The sequence below is a fragment of the Tachyglossus aculeatus genome, chromosome 15, assembly GCF_015852505.1.
Source record: "Tachyglossus aculeatus isolate mTacAcu1 chromosome 15, mTacAcu1.pri, whole genome shotgun sequence".
In the NCBI taxonomy this organism is placed as follows: Eukaryota; Metazoa; Chordata; class Mammalia; order Monotremata; family Tachyglossidae; genus Tachyglossus; species Tachyglossus aculeatus.
In genome coordinates, this window is record NC_052080.1 from 4372494 (window position 1) to 4394269 (window position 21776).

The 21776-nt window shown below is 46.2% G+C and overlaps 1 protein-coding gene across 6 annotated transcripts in view; it reads left to right on the forward strand.

Annotated features, from left to right (window-relative positions):
* The window catches only part of MAP7D2 (MAP7 domain containing 2), an 80517-nt gene that overhangs the window by 13842 nt on the left and 44899 nt on the right, over positions 1-21776 (forward strand). Inside the window, exon 1 of one of the 6 annotated variants that reach the window (XM_038757348.1) lies at positions 21308-21380. The exons of the other annotated variants lie outside the window; for them this stretch is intronic. The gene's annotated coding sequence lies outside the window, so the exon portion shown is untranslated. Of the gene's footprint in view, positions 1-21307; positions 21381-21776 lie in introns of those variants that run through there. 6 annotated transcript variants of the gene reach the window in all.

Below are 21776 nucleotides of genomic sequence, written 5' to 3' on the forward strand. Positions count from 1 at the left end.
AAGCTGGCAACATATAGAGAAAGTCCCCACCCAACAGTGGGCTCACAGTCTAAAAGGTAGTCACAAGGTTTCTGCTTCATAGGGACAGGGCATGGGCCTGGTAGTCATCACCATCAGTCGTATTTATTGAGCGCTTACTGTGTGCAGAGCACTGTACTAAGCGCTTGGGAAGTACAACTTGGCAACATATAAAGTCCCTACCCAACAGTGGGCTCACAGTCTAAAAGGTAGTCACAAGGTTTCTGCTTCATAGGGACAGGGCATGGGCCTGATAGTCATCACCATCAATCGTATTTATTGAGCGCTTACTGTGTGCAGAGCACTGTACTAAGCGCTTAGGAAGTACAAGTTGGCAACATATAGAGAAAGTCCCTACCCAACAGTGGGCTCACAGTCTAAAAGGTAGTCACAAGGTTTCTGCTGCATAGGGACGGGGCATGGGCCTGGGAGTCACAAGGCTTGCTGCCATTTGTCTGCTGCATGGTGTTGGGGCACGGGCCTGGTAGTCATCATCATCAATTGTATTTATTGAGCGCTTACTGTGTGCAGAGCACTGTACTAAGCGCTTGGGAAGTCCAAGCTGGCAACATATAGAGAAAGTCCTTACCCAACAGTGGGCTCACAGTCTAAAAGGTAGTCACAAGGTTTCTGCTTCATAGGGACAGGGCATGGGCCTGGTAGTCATCATCATCAATCTTATTTATTGAGCACTTACTGTGTGCAGAGCACTGTACTAAGCGCTTGGGATGTACAAGTTGGCAACATACAGAGAAAGTCCCTACCCAACAGTGGGCTCACAGTCTAAAAGATAGTCACAAGGCTTCTGCTGCATAGGGATGGGGCATGGGCCTGGGAGTCACAAGGTTTGCTGCCATTTGTCTGCTGCATGGGGTTAGGGCACGGGCCTGGTATTCATCATCATCAATCGTATTTATTGAGCGCTTACTGTGTGCAGAGCACTGTACTAAGCGCTTGGGAAGTACAACTTGGCAACATATAGAGAAAGTCCCTACCCAACAGTGGGCTCACAGTCTAAAAGGTAGTCACAAGGTTTCTGCTGCATAGGGACGGGGCATGGGCCTGGGAGTCACAAGGTTTGCTGCCATTTGTCTGCTGCATGGGGTTGGGGCACGGGCCTGGTAGTCATCATCATCAATCGTATTTATTGAGCGCTTACTGTGTGCAGAGCACTGTACTAAGCGCTTGGGAAGTACAACTTGGCAACAAATAAAGTCCCTACCCAACAGTGGGCTCACAGTCTAAAAGGTAGTCACAAGGTTTCTGCTTCATAGGGACAGGGCATGGGCCTGGTAGTCATCACCATCAATCGTATTTATTGAGCGCTTACTGTGTGCAGAGCACTGTACTAAGCACTTAGGAAGTACAAGTTGGCAACATATAGAGAAAGTCCCTACCCAACAGTGGGCTCCCAGTCTAAAAGGTAGTCACAAGGCTTCTGTTGCATAGGGACGGGGCATGGGCCTGGGAGTCACAAGGTTTGCTGCCATTTGTCTGCTGCATGGGGTTGGGGCACGGGCCTGGTAGTCATCATCATCAATCGTATTTATTGAGCGCTTACTGTGTGCAGAGCACTGTACTAAGCGCTTAGGAAGTACAAGTTGGCAACATATAGAGAAAGTCCCTACCCAACAGTGGGCTCACAGTCTAAAAGGTAGTCACAAGGTTTCTGCTGCATAGGGACGGGGCATGGGCCTGGGAGTCACAAGGCTTGCTGCCATTTGTCTGCTGCATGGTGTTGGGGCACGGGCCTGGTAGTCATCATCATCAATTGTATTTATTGAGCGCTTACTGTGTGCAGAGCACTGTACTAAGCGCTTGGGAAGTCCAAGCTGGCAACATATAGAGAAAGTCCTTACCCAACAGTGGGCTCACAGTCTAAAAGGTAGTCACAAGGTTTCTGCTTCATAGGGACAGGGCATGGGCCTGGTAGTCATCATCATCAATCTTATTTATTGAGCACTTACTGTGTGCAGAGCACTGTACTAAGCGCTTGGGATGTACAAGTTGGCAACATACAGAGAAAGTCCCTACCCAACAGTGGGCTCACAGTCTAAAAGATAGTCACAAGGCTTCTGCTGCATAGGGATGGGGCATGGGCCTGGGAGTCACAAGGTTTGCTGCCATTTGTCTGCTGCATGGGGTTAGGGCACGGGCCTGGTATTCATCATCATCAATCGTATTTATTGAGCGCTTACTGTGTGCAGAGCACTGTACTAAGCGCTTGGGAAGTACAACTTGGCAACATATAGAGAAAGTCCCTACCCAACAGTGGGCTCACAGTCTAAAAGGTAGTCACAAGGTTTCTGCTGCATAGGGACGGGGCATGGGCCTGGGAGTCACAAGGTTTGCTGCCATTTGTCTGCTGCATGGGGTTGGGGCACGGGCCTGGTAGTCATCATCATCAATCGTATTTATTGAGCGCTTACTGTGTGCAGAGCACTGTACTAAGCGCTTGGGAAGTACAACTTGGCAACAAATAAAGTCCCTACCCAACAGTGGGCTCACAGTCTAAAAGGTAGTCACAAGGTTTCTGCTTCATAGGGACAGGGCATGGGCCTGGTAGTCATCACCATCAATCGTATTTATTGAGCGCTTACTGTGTGCAGAGCACTGTACTAAGCACTTAGGAAGTACAAGTTGGCAACATATAGAGAAAGTCCCTACCCAACAGTGGGCTCCCAGTCTAAAAGGTAGTCACAAGGCTTCTGTTGCATAGGGACGGGGCATGGGCCTGGGAGTCACAAGGTTTGCTGCCATTTGTCTGCTGCATGGGGTTGGGGCACGGGCCTGGTAGTCATCATCATCAATCGTATTTATTGAGCGCTTACTGTGTGCAGAGCACTGTACTAAGCGCTTGGGAAGTACAAGTTGGCAACATATAGAGAAAGTCCCTACCCAACAGTGGGCTCACAGTCTAAAAGGTAGTCACAAGGTTTCTGCTGCATAGGGACGGGGCATGGGCCTGGGAGTCACAAGGTTTGCTGCCATTTGTCTGCTGCATGGGGTTGGGGCACGGGCCTGGTAGTCATCATCATCAATCGTATTTATTGAGCGCTTACTGTGAGCAGAGCACTGTACTAAGCGCTTGGGAAGTCCAAGCTGGCAACATATAGAGAAAGTCCTTACCCAACAGTGGGCTCACAGTCTAAAAGGTAGTCACAAGGTTTCTGCTTCATAGGGACGGGGCACGGGCCTGGTAGTCATCATCATCAATCGTATTTATTGAGCGCTTACTGTGTGCAGAGCACTGTACTAAGCGCTTGGGATGTACAAGTTGGCAACATACAGAGAAAGTCCCTACCCAACAGTGGGCTCACAGTCTAAAAGGTAGTCACAAGGCTTCTGCTGCATAGGGATGGGGCATGGGCCTGGGAGTCACAAGGTTTGCTGCCATTTGTCTGCTGCATGGTGTTGGGGCACGGGCCTGGTAGTCATCATCATCAATCGTATTTATTGAGCGCTTACTGTGTGCAGAGCACTGTACTAAGCACTTGGGATGTACAAGTTGGCAACATATAGAGAAAGTCCCAACCCAACAGTGGGCTCACAGTCTAAAAGGTAGTCACAAGGTTTCTGCTGCATAGGGATGGGGCATGGGACTGGGAGTCACAAGGTTTGCTGCCATTTGTCTGCTGCATGGGGTTAGGGTACGGGCCTGGTAGTCATCATCATCAATCGTATTTATTGAGCGCTTACTGTGTGCAGAGCACTGTACTAAGCGCTTGGGAAGTCCAAGCTGGCAACATATAAAGTCCTTACCCAACAGTGGGCTCACAGTCTAAAAGGTAGTCACAAGGTCTCTGCTTCATAGGGACAGGGCATGGGCCTGGTAGTCATCATCATCAATCGTATTTATTGAGCGCTTACTGTGAGCAGAGCACTGTACTAAGCGCTTAGGAAGTACAAGTTGGCAACATATAGAGAAAGTCCCCACCCAACAGTGGGCTCACAGTCTAAAAGGTAGTCACAAGGTTTCTGCTGCATAGGGATGGGGCATGGGCCTGGGAGTCACAAGGTTTGCTGCCATTTGTCTGCTGCATGGTGTTGGGGCACGGGCCTGGTAGTCATCATCATCAATCGTATTTATTGAGAGCTTACTGTGTGCAGAGCACTGTACTAAGCGCTTGGGAAGTCCAAGCTGGCAACATATAGAGAAAGTCCTTACCCAACAGTGGGCTCATAGTCTAAAAGGTAGTCAGAAGGTTTCTGCTGCATAGGGATGGGGCATGGGACTGGGAGTCACAAGGTTTGCTGCCATTTGTCTGCTGCATGGGGTTAGGGTACGGGCCTGGTAGTCATCATCATCAATCGTATTTATTGATCGCTTACTGTGTGCAGAGCACTGTACTAAGCGCTTGGGAAGTCCAAGCTGGCAACATATAAAGTCCTTACCCAACAGTGGGCTCACAGTCTAAAAGGTAGTCACAAGGTCTCTGCTTCATAGGGACAGGGCATGGGCCTGGTAGTCATCATCATCAATCGTATTTATTGAGCGCTTACTGTGTGCAGAGCACTGTACTAAGCGCTTGGGATGTACAAGTTGGCAACATATAGAGAAAGTCCCTACCCAAAAGTGGGCTCACAGTCTAAAAGGTAGTCACAAGGTTTCTGCTGCATAGGGACGGGGCATGGGCCTGGGAGTCACAAGGTTTGCTGCCATTTGTCTGCTGCATGGGGTTGGGGCACAGGCCTGATAGTCATCATCATCAATCGTATTTATTGAGCGCTTACTGTGAGCAGAGCACTGTACTAAGCGCTTAGGAAGTACAAGTTGGCAACATATAGAGAAAGTCCCCACCCAACAGTGGGCTCACAGTCTAAAAGGTAGTCCTAAGGTTTCTGCTGCATAGGGACGGGGCATGGGCCTGGGAGTCACAAGGTTTGCTGCCATTTGTCTGCTGCATGGGGTTGGGGCACAGGCCTGATAGTCATCATCATCAATCGTATTTATTGAGCGCTTACTGTGTGCAGAGCACTGTACTAAGCGCTTGGGATGTACAAGTTTGCAACATATAGAGAAAGTCCCTACCCAACAGTGGGCTCACAGTCTAAAAGGTAGTCACAACGTTTCTGCTGCATAGGGACGGGACATGGGCCTGGGAGTCACAAGGTTTGCTGCCATTTGTCTGCTACACGGGGTTGGGGCACGGGCCTGGTAGTCATCATCATCAATCGTATTTATTGAGCGCTTACTGTGTGCAGAGCACTGTACTAAGCGCTTGGGAAGTCCAAGCTGGCAACATATAGAGAAAGTCCTTACCCAACAGTGGGCTCACAGTCTAAAAGGTAGTCACAAGGTTTCTGCTTCATAGGGACAGGGCACGGGCCTGGTAGTCATCATCATCAATCGTATTCATTGAGCGCTTACTGTGTGCAGAGCACTGTACTAAGCGCTTGGGATGTACAAGTTGGCAACATATAGAGAAAGTCCCTACCCAACAGTGGGCTCACAGTCTAAAAGGTAGTCACAAGGCTTCTGCTGCATAGGGATGGGGCATGGGCCTGGGAGTCACAAGGTTTGCTGCCATTTGTCTGCTGCATGGTGTTGGGGCACAGGCCTGATAGTCATCATCATCAATCGTATTTATTGAGCGCTTACTGTGTGCAGAGCACTGTACTAAGCGCTTAGGACGTACAAGTTGGCAACATATAGAGAAAGTCCCTACCCAACAGTGGGCTCCCAGTCTAAAAGGTAGTCACAAGGTTTCTGCTGCATAGGGACGGGGCATGGGCCTGGGAGTCACAAGGTTTGCTGCCATTTGTCTGCCGCATGGGGTTAGGGCACGGGCCTGGTAGTCATCATCATCAATCGTATTTATTGAGCGCTTACTGTGTGCAGAGCACTGTACTAAGCGCGTGGGAAGTCCAAGCTGGCAACATATAGACAAAGTCCCTACCCAACAGTGGGCTCACAGTCTAAAAGGTAGTCACAAGGTTTCTGCTTCATAGGGACAGGGCATGGGCCTGGTAGTCATCATCATCAATCGTATTTATTGAGCGCTTACTGTGTGCAGAGCACTGTACTAAGCGCTTGGGATGTACAAGTTGGCAACATATAGAGAAAGTCCCTATCCAACAGTGGGCTCACAGTCTAAAAGGTAGTCACAAGGCTTCTGCTGCATAGGGATGGGGCATGGGCCTGGGAGTCACAAGGTTTGCTGCCATTTGTCTGCTGCATGGGGTTGGGGCACGGGCCTGGTAGTCATCATCATCAATCGTATTTATTGAGCACTTACTGTGTGCAGAGCACTGTACTAAGCGCTTGGGAAGTACAACTTGGCAACATATAGAGAAAGTCCCTACCCAACAGTGGGCTCACAGTCTAAAAGGTAGTCAGAAGGTTTCTGCTGCATAGGGACAGGGCATGGGCCTGGTAGTCATCATCATCAATCGTATTTATTGAGCGCTTACTGTGTGCAGAGCACTGTACTAAGCGCTTGGGAAGTCCAAGCGGTCAACATATAGAGAAAGTCCTTACCCAACAGTGGGCTCACAGTCTAAAAGGTAGTCACAAGGTTTCTGCTTCATAGGGACGGGGCATGGGACTGGGAGTCACAAGGTTTGCTGCCATTTGTCTGCTGCATGGGGTTAGGGCACGGGCCTGGTAGTCATCATCATCAATCGTATTTATTGAGCGCTTACTGTGTGCAGAGCACTGTACTAAGCGCTTGGGAAGTACAAGTTGGCAACATATAGAGAAAGTCCCTACCCAACAGTGGGCTCACAGTCTAAAAGGTAGTCACAAGGTTTCTGCTGCATAGGGACGGGGCATGGGCCTGGGAGTCACAAGGTTTGCTGCCATTTGTCTGCTGCATGGGGTTGGGGCACGGGCCTGGTAGTCATCATCATCAATCGTATTTATTGAGCGCTTACTGTGTGCAGAGCACTGTACTAAGCGCTTGGGAAGTACAACTTGGCAACAAATAAAGTCCCTACCCAACAGTGGGCTCACAGTCTAAAAGGTAGTCACAAGGTTTCTGCTTCATAGGGACAGGGCATGGGCCTGGTAGTCATCACCATCAATCGTATTTATTGAGCGCTTACTGTGTGCAGAGCACTGTACTAAGCACTTAGGAAGTACAAGTTGGCAACATATAGAGAAAGTCCCTACCCAACAGTGGGCTCCCAGTCTAAAAGGTAGTCACAAGGTTTCTGCTGCATAGGGACGGGGCATGGGCCTGGGAGTCACAAGGTTTGCTGCCATTTGTCTGCTGCATGGGGTTAGGGCACGGGCCTGGTAGTCATCATCATCAATCGTATTTATTGAGCGCTTACTGTGTGCAGAGCACTGTACTAAGCGCTTGGGAAGTACAACTTGGCAACATATAGAGAAAGTCCCTACCCAACAGTGGGCTCACAGTCTAAAAGGTAGTCACAAGGCTTCTGCTGCATAGGGACGGGGCATGGGCCTGGGAGTCACAAGGTTTGCTGCCATTTGTCTGCTGCATGGGGTTGGGGCACGGGCCTGGTTGTCATCATCATCAGTCGTATTTATTGAGCGCTTACTGTGTGCAGAGCACTGTACTAAGCGCTTGGGAAGTACAAGTTGGCAACATATAGAGACAGTCCCTACCCAACAGTGGGCTCACAGTCAAAACAAGTTCATAGATGGACCCCTGTCCCAAGCATCCAGTAATTTAAGGTCACAAACTGGACGACCTGAATATTACAGTGGTCCACTACTATTAGGCAGCGAGGCTCAATGGAAAAGCCACGGGCTTGGGAGTCCGAGGTCATGGGTTCAAATCCCCGCTCCGCCAATTACATGAACAGCATGTCTGGCACAATGACCGGAAGCGTGGTGTGTGCAGTATATATGTATATATGCATATATATATGTATATATGTTTGTACATATTTATTACTCTTTTATTTGTACATATCTATTCTATTTATTTTATTTTGTTAGTATGTTTGGTTTTGTTCTCTGTCTCCCCCTTTTAGACTGTGAGCCCACTGTTGGGTAGGGACTGTCTCTATATGTTGCCAATTTGTACTTCCCAAGCGCTTAGTACAGTGCTCTGCACATAGTAAGTGCTCAATAAATACGATTGATGATGATGATGCAGTCCGCCAAGCCCGTGCTCTTTCCACTGGGCCACACTGCTTCTCTTGAAATCGAGGCTGAGTTGTCGTGGTGGTGATTGGATGGGTGGCTGCTGGAGGCTTTTCCTTCGTCACTTTCAAGTCACCGGAGAAGCCAAACAAGCACTAACTCTCTGTGTGACCTTGGGAACGTCACTTAACGGCCCCCTGCCTCGGTTTCCTCGGCCGCCAGTATAGTATAGTCTTTGATACGTGTCCCTCGCTACCTTATCCGATTAAGCCCCGTGTGAACTAGTGTTTGAACAGTTTTAACAGTGTGGCCGGGGAAGGTTAACGGCAACCAGAGAAATACGTTTGAGGCTGATAAAATGGAGATTGAAACAGTTTCTGGCCATAGGAGTGGTGCTTTTCCATTGGATGAGGTCGAAGATCTTGGAGAAAATAGGTAGAAGGGGCAGTTTTATTACACCTATATCAAAGTAGGCGCTCATCATCATCAATCGTATTTAGTGAGCGCTTACTATGTGCAGAGCAGTGTACTTAGCGCTAAGCGCTAAGCTCAGTGAATAACTGATGACGATGATGATGATGAAGACTCTCTGGGGTCCTCAGCAATTCTAACTTCCTTCCTTCTTCTGAACGCTATTATTGCTTCAAAACATGTAGAGACAAGGCCCAGCCATGGAATGCTTTACAGCTCCGGGAGTCTGCGCTATATAGGGGAAGGCTCTGTTTTAACAAGCCCCATCCTGTCTACTCCTGCGCTTTTCAGCGTGCTTTAGGGTTTTAAGTCCAGCCGAGAGATGTGTTCACATGCCTTGCTCCTGGATTTTTGGCTTGGAAACAGAAAACCTGCTCATCCCATCTCTTCTAAACACTGAGCGGGGTGAAAAACAGTGTGGCCTGGTGGATCCAGCCCGGAGCTGGAAATCAGAAGGATGTGGGGTCTAATGCTAGCTCTGCCACTTGTCCGCCGTGTGACCTTGAGCAAGTCACTTCTCTGTGCCTCAGTGACCTCATCTGTAAAATGGGGATTAAGAGTGTGAACCGTATGCGGAACAGGGACTGTGTCCAACCTGATTAAGTTGTATCTACCCCAGGGCTTAGAACAGTGCCGGGCACAAAGTAAGCACCCCCCCTTTTAGACTGTGGGCCCACTGTTGGGTAGGGACTGTCTCTGTATGTTACCAATTTGTACTTCCCAAGCGCTTAGTACAGTGCTCTGCACATAGTAAGCGCTCAATAAATACGATTGATGATGATGATTAAACAGACCAAAAAAAACAGGCGAGCTGTCACTCTGCTTGCCTGTTGGCTGCAGAAGGCAAACAGCGGCAGCTCCCCTCCCTAATTCCCCTGTCTGCTGACGGGTGAAGCCATACCCGTCTGCCTGAAGGGATTTTATTCTATTCTATTTATTTTATTATCTATTCTATTTATTTTATTTTGTTAGTATGTTTGGTTTTGTTCTCTGTCTCCCCCTTTTAGACTGTGAGCCCACTGTTGGGTAGGGATGTCTCTATGTTGCCAACTTGTACTTCCCAAGCGCTTAGTACAGTGCTCTGCACACTGTAAGTGCTCAATAAATACGATTGATTGATTGATTGATTTTGTTTTTGGGGCCCAGGACAAGACACCGATGCTTGGGTCCCCGCTGGGACCTCCCAACGGCCGGATGCCTGGGTCCTGACTTTACCGTCTTGAGCCCTGGGCAGCCATGTAGACCTTCTGCCCGTTTTGTTGTTGTTTTTTGTTTTTAGTAATGGTATTAAATACATTAAATACGTTTGGCGCTTTTGATGAGCCAGACAGGTTGGACACCGTCCCTGTCCCACAGGGGCTCCCAATTTTCATCCATGTTTCACAGGTGAGGCAACTGAGGCACAGAGAAGTGAAGTGACTACAGAGAAGTTAAACGACTCACCCCAGGTCACACAGCAGACAAGTGGCGGAGCGGGGATTAGAATATTAATACTAATAATGTTGGTATTTGTTAAATGCTTACTATGTGCCAAGCACTGTTCTAAGCACTGGGATAGATCCAAGGTTGTCCCACTTGGGGCCCACAGTCTCGATCCCCGTTTTACAGATGAGGGAACTGAGGCCCAGAGAAGTGAAGTGACTTGCTCAAAGTCACACAGCAGAAAAGCCGCAGAGTCAGGATTAGAACCCATGACCTCTGACTCCCAAGCCTGGGCTCTTTCCCCCTAAGCCACGCTGCTTCTAGAAACCAGGTCCTCCGACTCCCAAGCCTGTGCTCTATCCGCCATGTTAACCGCAGCACTTAGTACAGTGCCTGGTATGTAGTAAATACTTAACAAATGCCCCCAAAAAGATACAGGTCACAGAGAGCGTCAGAAATCTGTGTATTTTTGTATCTATCAGTTCTGAAGCAGACAGGCTGGTGTGGAAAAATATTTTGAGCCGTTTCTCTCATTATACGGTATTTAGGGACAGGTAGACTTGCAGAAGACCATAATTTTATACCTTTCTGAACCAGGGAAACATCCTCCATGGGCAGCAATTTTTTTTATCAGCAACCTTAAAAGCTAAAGTTAAACCTCCATGGATGGAATGAGCTGGGAGATCTTCACATCCAAGCCGTTATTTAGAAATTTACAAGGTAGTGTGGTTCAGTGGGAAATAGATGAGGCTGGGTTTTAGTCTCAGCTCTGTTCATGCTGTGCTGCTCCTGTGTGTGATCTTGGACGGGGTTAGGGTCTCCCTCTGTGGGCCTCAGTTTCCTCATCCGTATAACGGGCAAAATCATCCCAGCCTCTCTGTAACTCACAGGGATGTGATAAAGTGAGGTAAATGACATGATAGCATTAGGGGGTATGAGGATGGGGGAGAGTGACATATAAAAAGCAGAGCATTATTAGCTCACTCTAAATACCAAACACAATAGTACAGTGGTCCGCACACAGTAAGCGCTCAATAAATAGATTGAATGAATCTCTGAAAGTCACCAGGAATCAAAATGGCCATCCTGAGGACTTAGAAGGTCCTTTTACTTGGTGAGCTGTTCAACTTATCATACATTTGGCAAAAAGCATATGCATCCTGGGTCATTTCCCTAAATGGATGGTTGAAATTAAAATGGAAACTTGCATCTCTTTGTGTTTTGAAAATGCCTCATCTTATGCTTTAATGGTCTCATCCTTGAGACATCGAGGCTGGGTTTTTTCCCCAACATGCTGACTCTGAATAGGTTTCTGAATCTTTTTGTTTTTTAAATGGCATTTGTTAAGGACTTACTATGTGCTAGGCACTGTACCAAGGGTTGAGAGAGATACAAGCTAATCAGTCCCTGTCCCGCATGGGGCTCACGGTCTTAATCCCCGTTTTACAGATGAGGTAACTGAGGCCCAGAGAAGCTAAGTGACTTGCCTCGGGTCACCCAGCGGACAAATGACAGAGCTAGGATTAGGGCCGTCCAATTCCCGGGCTTGTGCTGTATCCACCAGGCCACGCTGCTTCTCTGAATAAAATCAAGTCAAGGTGACCTTGAGGACAACCCTGATGTAAAAGTAGAGAAGCTTTTTCTTCAGGAACCGGGTGAGCTCTAAATTTCCTTTAAATCGTCAGCACACACCCCTCCGCTCGCGACATGTCACGGCCTGCTCAAAGAGCTGACTCCGTGTCCTGGACTTTGGAGATTTTTGATCTGCTTTGGTCCCGGGCTGAATCTAAACGTTGTTCAGTTGAAGAAGGCCGCTCCGTAGCTTCAGGAGTTGGTCAGAAAACAGTTTTACCCTTCAGAGAAACAGCTGTATCGATTCCCGGAGGTAGCAAAGCCCCTCGCTGCCTTGGGAATTCATTTTTCCTGTTACTATAGGAAGAAGCCGTATCGAATTGTTGTTAGGCAACCTCCATTTGCTGATCTTAACAATGAGCCAGAGGTGAGGGCGTGTCTAGGGCCCAACAGTTTTTTCTGCCTTTAATTGACACGTTTATAAAGCTTCTTTGTTTATTAAGCTTCTTTTTATCGCTTGCAAGTAAAATCAACCCAGGGGTGAGTGCTGGGAGAATGCATTTTATCGGGGTTGCAAAAATATTACTGTTTTTTCCTTCTTCTATAGATATGTGGCCTCTGTATTTGCTGCATCATTTTCATCATTCAGTCATATTTACTGAGCACTTACCGTGTGCAAAGCACTGTACTAAGTGCTTGGGAGAGTACAATACAATAACAAAGAGACATTCCCTGCCCACAATAATAATAATATTTTTGGTATTTGTTAAGCGCTTAGTATGTGCCAGCACTGTTCTAAGTGCTGGGGGAGATGCAAGGTAATCAAGTTGTCCCACATGGGGCTCACAGTCTTAATCCCCATTTTCCAGATGAGGTAACTGAGGCACAGAGAAGTTAAGTAACTTGCCCAAAGTCACACAGCTGATAAGTGGCAGAGCAGGGATTAGAACCCATGATCTCTGACTCCCAAGCTCGCGCTCTTTCCACTGAGCCACGCTGCTTCTAATAAGCTCACAGTTTAATAATGATAATAATAATAATAATAATAATAATAATAATAATAATAATAATAATGAGGTATTTGTTAAGCACTTACTATGTGCCAAGCACTAGCGACAAGTTCACAATGTAGGGTCATCAGCGGCTGTTAGGTTCTGCAGGAGTCTAATATAATCAATCAATCAATCATATTTATTGAGCGCTTACTTTGTGCAGAGCACTGTACTAAGCACTTGGGAAGTACAAGCTGGCAACATTCTGGGACTGATCGGGCTATCACGTCTCTACCTCAGCGCTTAATCCGATCGGTCAGTCGTATTGATTGAGCTCTTATTGTGCAGAGCACTGTGCCAAATGCTTGGGAGGGTATTATAGAACAGAGCTGGTAGGCAAGTTCCCTGCCCTCGACGAGTTTACAATCAAGGTGGTGAGACGGACATTAATATAAATACATAAATTACAGAAACAGTGCTTTGGCACTCGGCAAGAGTATAGTGGATTCCATAATTAGATCATTCAATCAATCAGTGGTGTTCATTGAGCACTTACGGTGTGCAGAGCAATATACTAAGCAGTTGGGGGTACTCCAGAATTGGTAGACACTTCCAGTACAACAGAATTTCCCTGCTTTAAGCACTCAATAAATACCATTGAGATGATCTAGATTAATGGAAGACAAGTCCTCCCAAATGCTGTGAAGCCACGGCAGATGGATTTCTGTCACCAAGTAAGTTAGCCAGGGAAGCCAATTTGCTGAGTTGACCATGGTCATCCCCATTAAAGAAAAATAATAATAATAGTTATTATCATAATTATTATGGTATTTAAGAGCTTACTATGTGCCTGGCACTGTTCTAAGTGCTGGGGTAATCAGGTTGTCCCACATGGGGCTCACAGTCCTAAGCCCCATTTTACAGATGAAGGAATTGAGGCACAGAGAAGTTAAGCGACTTGCCCAAGGTTATATAGCGGACAGGTGGCAGGGCCGGGATTAGAACTCACGTCCTCTGACCCCCAAGCCCGTGATCTTGCGACTAGGCAAGATTGATAAATATTAGGAGTTCAAAAAGAGAACGTCAGAGAGCAAAGCAATTAGACTATGTTGCTTCTCTACTGCCTTCCCAATTAATGTGGCGAAGGACCCTTGTCTTTAAGTCACATGTGGCATCTGTGGGAAGCAGCATGGCCTAGTAGATTAGAGCGCAGAACTGGGAGTCAGAAGGACCTGAGTTCTAATCCTGTCTCCTCCACTTACCCTGGGCAAGTCACTTTACTTCCCTGTGCTTCAGTAAACTCATCTGTAAAATGGGGATTAAGACTGTGAGCCCCAGGTGGGACACAGGTCCAACCTGATTAGCTTATATCTAGTGCTTAGTACAGTGCCCGGCACATAGTAAGAGCTTAACAAATGCCATTTAAAAAAAGAAAAGAAAAAAGACAAGCCCACAGCTTTGAAACCCTTTATGCTCCGCCTTGGATTGTAAGCTTCTTGTGGGCAGGGGCCTTGACTTCTACTTCTTCTGAACTCTCCCAAATGCTTAGTACAGTGTTGCACTCACAGTAGTTATGTATGTTTTTTTCAGGGCTAGGATTCCGCAGGCAAAAGTTCATCTTTTTTAGGTAAAAAAAAAAACAAAAACTAACCAACTCATGCAGGATTTCTGTTCTTCATATTTCTGATACCAGCCCACTTTCATCTTCCTGTCTTGAGAAATTATGAGGGGGGAAATGGAGCTAGCCACAACAAAGTAATTCATAGAATGAGATTGCTCTGATATTCAATCAATTGTAGTACAGTACATTAAGTAGTTTCTCTCAGCCGTCCTAAAGGACATGGCTCTTATCCCAGGTGGGATTTTTTAAATTGTTTAAATTGATGATTCTTCAAGTTTTATTGCTGAATTTTACTTATATCTCAGAGGTGCCTCATCGAAATCCTCAGACCCCAAGGTATGGGTTACCTGCTGAGGCTGTCATCAATCAATTGATGGTATTTACTGAGCGCTTGCTATGTGCAGAACGTTTTACTATTCATTCATTCATTCAATCATATTTATTGAGTGCTTACTGTGTGCAGAGCACTGTACTAAGCGCTTGGGAAGTACAGTTTGGCAACATATAGAGACGGTCCCTACCCAACAGTGGGTTTTTTTGAGGGCTTTCAATAGCATTCCCCTCCAAACCCAGATCAGGCCCAGGATTTTTGGGTTGACTTATCAAAGGAGGCCTAAATGAGGTGTTTAGTGGGTGCTTACTACGGGCAAAGTGCCGTACTAAGCGCTTGGGCGAGTCAGTGAGAACAAGGTGGGATGGATCGGGATTTCAGAGCGGTAACCTCCACTTGGACAGCAGATTTGGACTACGCGCTTGGGAGAATACAACAAAATTACAGACACATTAAGTGCTTAGTACAGTGCTCTGCACACAGTAAGCGCTCAATAAATACGATTGATTGATTGATTGATTCCCTTCCCAGAACGAGCTCTGGCCCAAACTCACAGTTCGTAGAGATCTGTTTTTGACAACTAAGGCACACCTTAAGGTTGCCTTAAAACGTTCTATCAGTGACCTGATAGAAGGGGCTAGGGGTGGGAATTCCCTGAAACTCCTGTTCTGGCCATTTTTCTTCTCCCAAAGACAAATTGGGGCTGGTTCAGGCCTACTTCTGGCCAACTTCAGGCCAGTGTCTGGCCTCCTTCTGACCTCCTTCCAGTCAAAAGGGCAATTGTCAGAGTTGAATTTGAGATATAATTCAGATTTTAGTCCTCTTGGAGGCAACCACAGGCTGTCTCGTATTGTGACTGGGCAAGGATAAATAATTACAGTGTGCTGGAGAAAGGGCCAGACTTTTTCAAATAAAGCATTGCTTTAATAATAATAATGATAGCATTTATTAAGCGCTTACTATGTGCAAAGCTGGGGAGGTTGCAAGGTGATCAGGTTGTCCCGGGGGGGGGCTCACAGTCTTAACCCCCATTTTACAGATGAAGTAACTGAGGCACAGAGAAGTGAAGTGACTTACCCGAAGTCACACAGCTGGCAATTGGCGGAGGTGGGATTTGAACCCATAATAATAATAATAATGGCATTTGTTAAGCGCTTACTGTGTGCAAAGCACTGTTCTAAGTGCTGGGGGAATACAAGGTGATCGGATTGTCCCGCGTGGGGCTCACAGTCATCATCCCCATTTTATATTGTTATATTGTACTCTCCCTAGCACTTAGTACAGTTCTCTGCATACAGGAAACACACAATAAATATGATTATTTGATTGATTTTTTTTCCCAAACATTAGGTTATTGCTGTGTCCACAGGACTTTACCGATTGACTGAGCGTAGGGCTGAAAAACGGGTAAGGATTTGAGCCAGGAGGGAAGTAAGAAGGGGCCAGGCATCGAAGAGATCGGAAAGCTGCCATTTTTTAGTCTCAGCTGCTCTGACTGGAAACTCTCTGGTTTGGTCAGATATCTGGATTAGGCGAGGGTGGGAGTCAGGCCAAAGCACAGTTGGGCACCGATGTATCGGTGAATTCCTGCCGTCTGACTGACTTTATTATTATCGTGGCATTTGGTAAGTGCTTACTTAGGTGTCGAGTACCGTTCTAAGCACTGGGGTAGATATAAGTGTGTCATGTTGGACCAGTCCCTATCCGACCTGGGTCTTCACTGTGTAAGTCCTGGGGAAATACAGACATTGAATCCCCATTTTACCGATGAAGAAACGGTGGCACAGAGAAGTGAAGTGAATTCCCCGGGGTGGCACAGCAGGTGAGGCTGGAATTAGAACCCAGGTCTGCTGAATCATAGGCCCAGGTTCTTTCCGCTAGTCCAGTGCTTCTCCTTGTGATTTGTTTCATCTCCAGCCCTCAAAAGGCCTCTTCTTCCTCACCCTCTAATCTCTCTTCCTTCCTTCTTTTCAACACCAATCAGTTAATGGTATTTATTGAGCACTTACTACGTGCAGAGCAGTGCTTGGGAGAGTACAATATCATCGACTAACATATCCAAAATTCGACCATCCCTTCTACCTTCGGACGTAGTCTCTCGATCCACACCTCAGTGTGTTGCATTAATAGCTGTGTGTTGGAATCTATGTTTGCTTTTTATTTGATTTTATTTTGGGGAGTGTTTGCTTGCCTGTTCTTTTAACTGACCACATCAGTGTTTTGTCTTGGGTTTTCACTGTATCCTCTTTCCATATTCTGAGGTGACATTTCGGTCAGTGAGTTTTTACCTCTGTATTCTACAGTGGCTGAAAAGGTCTTTGTGAAGATGACTGTTCACTCCACCCTGTGCGCAGAGTTTTGGGTTTTTTTAATGGCATTTGTTAAGCGCTTACTTTGTGCCAGACACTGTACTAAATGCCGGGTTAGGTACAAGATAATCAGGTTGGACACGGTCCCCATCTCACATGGGGCTTATAGTCTTAATCCTCATTTTGCAGATGAGGTAACTGAGGCCCAGAGAAGTGAAGTGACTTACCCAGGGTCACACAGCACACAAGTGGCAGAACCCAGGTCCTTCTGACACCCAGGCCCTTGCTCTTTCCATCAGTTCTGCTCTTTATTTTGTTAGTGTGTTTGGTTTTGTTCTTTGTCTCCCCCTTTTAGACTGTGAGCCCACTGTTGGGTAGGGACTGTCTCTGTATGTTGCCAACTTGTACTTCCCAAGCGCTTAGTACAGTGCTCTGCACACAGGAAGCGCTCAATAAATACGATTGATGATGATGATGATGTGCTGCATTCATTCATTCAGTGAATTGTATTTATTGAGCACTTATTGTGTGCAGAGCACGCGCAGTGATCTGCATATTTGAAATTGAGAACTCCCAGACTGGTGATTTTTTCTATGTCTGCCTCCCTTGACTGTATGTAAATGATAATAATAGTTGTGGTATTTGTTGAGCGCTTACCCTGCGTCAGGCACTATACTAAATGCTCAGATGCATAGAAGCAAATCAGTTTGGACACAGTCCCTGTCCCATATGGGGCTCACGGTCTCAGTCCTCACTTTACAGATGAGGTAACTGGGGCCCAGGGAAGTGAAGTGACTTACCCAAGGTCACACAGCAGAGTTGGAATTAGAACCATGACATGCTCACTCCCAAGCCCGGGCTCTATCCACTAAGCCATGAGGCTTTTATAAATTCCTTTTTGGCAAGGAATGTTTCTCTTCTTTGTCCTCTACTTCCCAAGCTGTTCATATGGTGCGTTTTCCCCATGGGGTACTCAATAAATACTACTGTCATCATCATCATCAATCGTACTTATTGAGCTCTTACTATGTGCAGAGCACTGTACTAAGCGCTTGGGAAGTACAAATTGGCAACATATAGAGACAGTCCCTACCCAACAGTGGGCTCACAGTCTAAAAGGGGGAGACAGAGAACAAAACCAAACATACTAACAAAATAAAATAAATAGAATAAATACTACTACTACTTGGTTGTATGCCCACCTGAAAAGACTGGTGTCTTTCATGACAGGGACTGGGTTTTGTGTGTTGAACAGAGCCTAACTCCTCTTGGCACTCAGGCAGGTTGTAAGAAACAGTTCTAATCGAGGATGATATTGAGCTTGTTTTAGGTGGCGGCTTGGTATAAAACAGTATATCCGTGGGTGAGGACCTTCTAAAGATGCTTGTCATCCATTTTAGCTTCTCTTTGCTACGGTGAACATTGAGGCTCCTCCAGGCAGGGGATGGCATCCGGGAACAATTTTTCCAGAACGCGGAAGAAGGTTTTGAGAAAATCACACCGCCGTCCTCTGTTGAAGCGGGCAGTCTTAATGTGGCAAAAAAGGGAGGAATTAAGGAGCCGCTGATAGCCAGCGTTTGTATTTCCTCAAATTTCTGTCGTCTCTGTCCCTCCCTCTGTAGGCTGCCCTGGTTTCTGTTCAGCACCGTAGTTTTCCAGCAGAAGCCTCACAGACCACCGTGACTCGGGGAAGCTGCATTTTAAACATCCTGGCTCTAGCTTAATTGTTTCCCTAGCTGCTAATGATGTAAAAGGAGGCCGGCTTAGCGAGGATAAGCGTCCAGAGATGAGCGGAGAGCAAAATGTCCGAGAGTAAAAATGGTGTGTGTGCGGACAAGGAACCAAACATCCCGTATCCTTGGTAACGAGACTTCTGGTGGAAATCCGGATCAGTTTAATCGTTGTCCAACCCCTGTCATTGGTTGATTTGATTTAACTTGGGTGGAAATAATTCAGTTTGCCTCACAAAAGGCTGTCTCATCGGGGCCCAGTGACTTGTATTGGCCCGGAGCCTATCACCCCAATCAATCTTATCGATGGACTGAATTCCTTCAGGGAGGGAAGAGAAAAAAGGTGACCTGAAGGCAACTCAGGATGGTAGCAGCAGATAATGGATTCTACCATCTTGTTGAACTTCTCCAGCCTAGGTGTGATACAGTCTGTGGTCCTCAATAATAATAATAATTATTATTATTACTATGGTATTTGTTAAGCACTTATAATAATAATAATAACAATAATGGTAGTTATTGTTATTGCATTTGTTAAGCACTTACTATGTGCCAAGCATTGTTCTAAGTGCTGGGGTAGATAAAAGATAATTGGGTAATTATTGGATAATTGGGTTACTGTAATTGGGACACCACATGGGGCTCACAGTCTCAATTCCCATTTTACAGTTGAGGGAACCGAGGCACAGAGAAGTTAAATGACTTGCCCAAGGTCACACAGCAGACAAGTGGTGGAGCTGGGATTAGAACCCATGACCTGCTGACTCCAAGGCCTGGGCTCTTTCTACTAGTCCATGTTGCCCTGGATTAACCGCTGAGGTGGGAAGGAAGAATCAGAATTGAACAAAAAGGGAGTGTGAGGATACTGCTTCCATTACACACTCCGTTTCTTATCTTGAAGTTCTTTATGATAGCATTTATTAAGCGCTTACTATGTGCAAAGCATTTGGACATGATATATGAGTGACCAATAATTACTGTTTCCTTTTGCCAGAGTTGCCCAGTCACGTTTACTGAGCGCCTACTATAATAATAATAATTAATAATTATGGTACTTGTTAATCACCTACTATGTGCCAGGCACTGTTCTAAGCGCTGGGGGAGATATGAGATTATCAGGTTGGGCACAGTCCCGGTCCCACATCGGGCTCACTGTCCTAATCCCCGTTTTCCAGATGAGGTCACTGAGGCCCAGAGAAGTGAAGCGACTTGCCTAAGGTCACACAGCAGACAAGTGGCAGAGCTGGGATTAGAACCCTTGACCTTCTGATTCCCAAGCCCGGGCTCTTCCCATTAAGCCATGCTGCTTCCCTTGTCTTCTCCCAAGCACGTAGTGCAGTGCTTTGCACACACTAAGCGCTCAATAAATGCCACTGATGATGATGATGATGATGAAGCAGCGTGGCTCAGTGGAAAAAGCACGGGCTTTGGAGTCAGAGGTCATGGGTTCAAATCCCGGCTCCACCACATGTCAACTGTGTGACTTTGGGCAAATCACTTAACTTCTCTGGGCCTCACTTCCCTCATCTGTAAAATGGGGATGAAGACTGTGAGCCCCACGTGGGACAACCTGATCACCTTGTAAATTCCCCAGCGGTTAGAACAGTGCTCTGCACATAGTACGTGCTTAATAATGCCATTATTATTATTATTATTATTATTATGAAGGAGCCTAAAATACAGTGAGGGAGATGGAGAGTGAATGATTTACAGATCAGAGAAAGAACAAGTAGATATATACATGAGTTAGTGCTTAAATAATAATAATGATGGTATTTGTTAAGTGTTTACTATGTGCCAACACTAAGTCCTGGGGGAGATACAAGGGAATTAGGTTGTCCCACATGGGGCTCACAGTCTTAATCCCCATTTGACAGATGAGCTAACTGAGGCCCAGAGAAGTGAAATGACTTGCCCAAAGTCACACAGCTGGCAAGGGGTGGAGCCAGGATTAGAACCCATGACCTCTGACTCCCAAGCCCGGGCTCTTTCCACTGAGTCACGCCGCTCTTCAAGTCTTAAATCAGAGGGGACGTCAGTGGAGATGTCCAGGAGGCCTTCCCAGACTGAGCCCCTTCCTTCCTCTCCCCCTTGACCCCTCTCCATCCCCCCCATCTTACCTCCTTCCCTTCCCCACAGCACCTGTATATATGTATATATGTTTGTACATATTTATTACTCTATTTATTTTACTTGTACATATCTATTGTATTTATTTTATCATCAGTCATCATCAATCGTATTTATTGAGCGCTTACTATGTGCAGAGCACTGTACTAAGCACTTGGGAAGTACAAATTGGCAACATCTAGAGACAGTCCCTACTCAACAGTGGGCTCACAGTCCAAAAGGGGGAGACAGAGAACAAAACCAAACATACTAACAAAATAAAATAAATAGAATAGATATGTACAAGTAAAATAAATAAATAAATAGAGTATTTTATTTTGTTGGTATGTTTGGTTTTGTTCTCTGTCTCCCCCTTTTAGACTGTGAGCCCACTGTTGGGTAGGGACCGTCTCTATATGTTGCCAACTTGTACTTCCCAAGCGCTTAGTACAGTGCTCTGCACATAGTAAGCACTCAATAAATACGATTGATTGATTGATTGAGTGCTGAGGGGGATTAGAGGAACACAAGTGCAAAACTGGTCCAGAGAACATTCCCAAGAGAGACTTTTTAAGCCTGACCAGGCATTCTCCGGGGCACTTGTGCACGTTTTTATGCGGCGATAACGCATCTCTCTCTGTCTTTTTTCTCTCTCTCTCTTTCTCTCTCTCAGCATTTAAACTGTACTTAAACCGATTCTGAAATAAATCTTCAAACATCTGTCTCTTACGCAAGCCGATAGGCAGGTAAGCAAGGGAAGTGGCAACTTGGCCTAGTGGAAAGTGCATGGGCCCGGGAATCAGAGGACCTATTTTTTTGGTGTTTTTTAAATGGAATTTGTTAAGGGTTTACTATGTGCCAGGCGCTGTTCTAAGCACTGGGGTAGGTACAAGGTAATCGGGTTGGACATTCCCTGTCCCACATGGAGTTTTACATTTATAGGTTGTCCTGGATATTGTCATCCTCAACCTGAAATTTAAAGTAATGGTAGTAATGATATTTATTGAGCACCTACTGAATAGTAATAATAATAATAATGATGGTATTTGTTAAGTGCTTACTATGTGCAAAGCACCGTTCGAAGTACTGGGGGGATACAAGGTGATCAGGTTGTCCCACGAGGGGCTCACAGTCTTAATCCC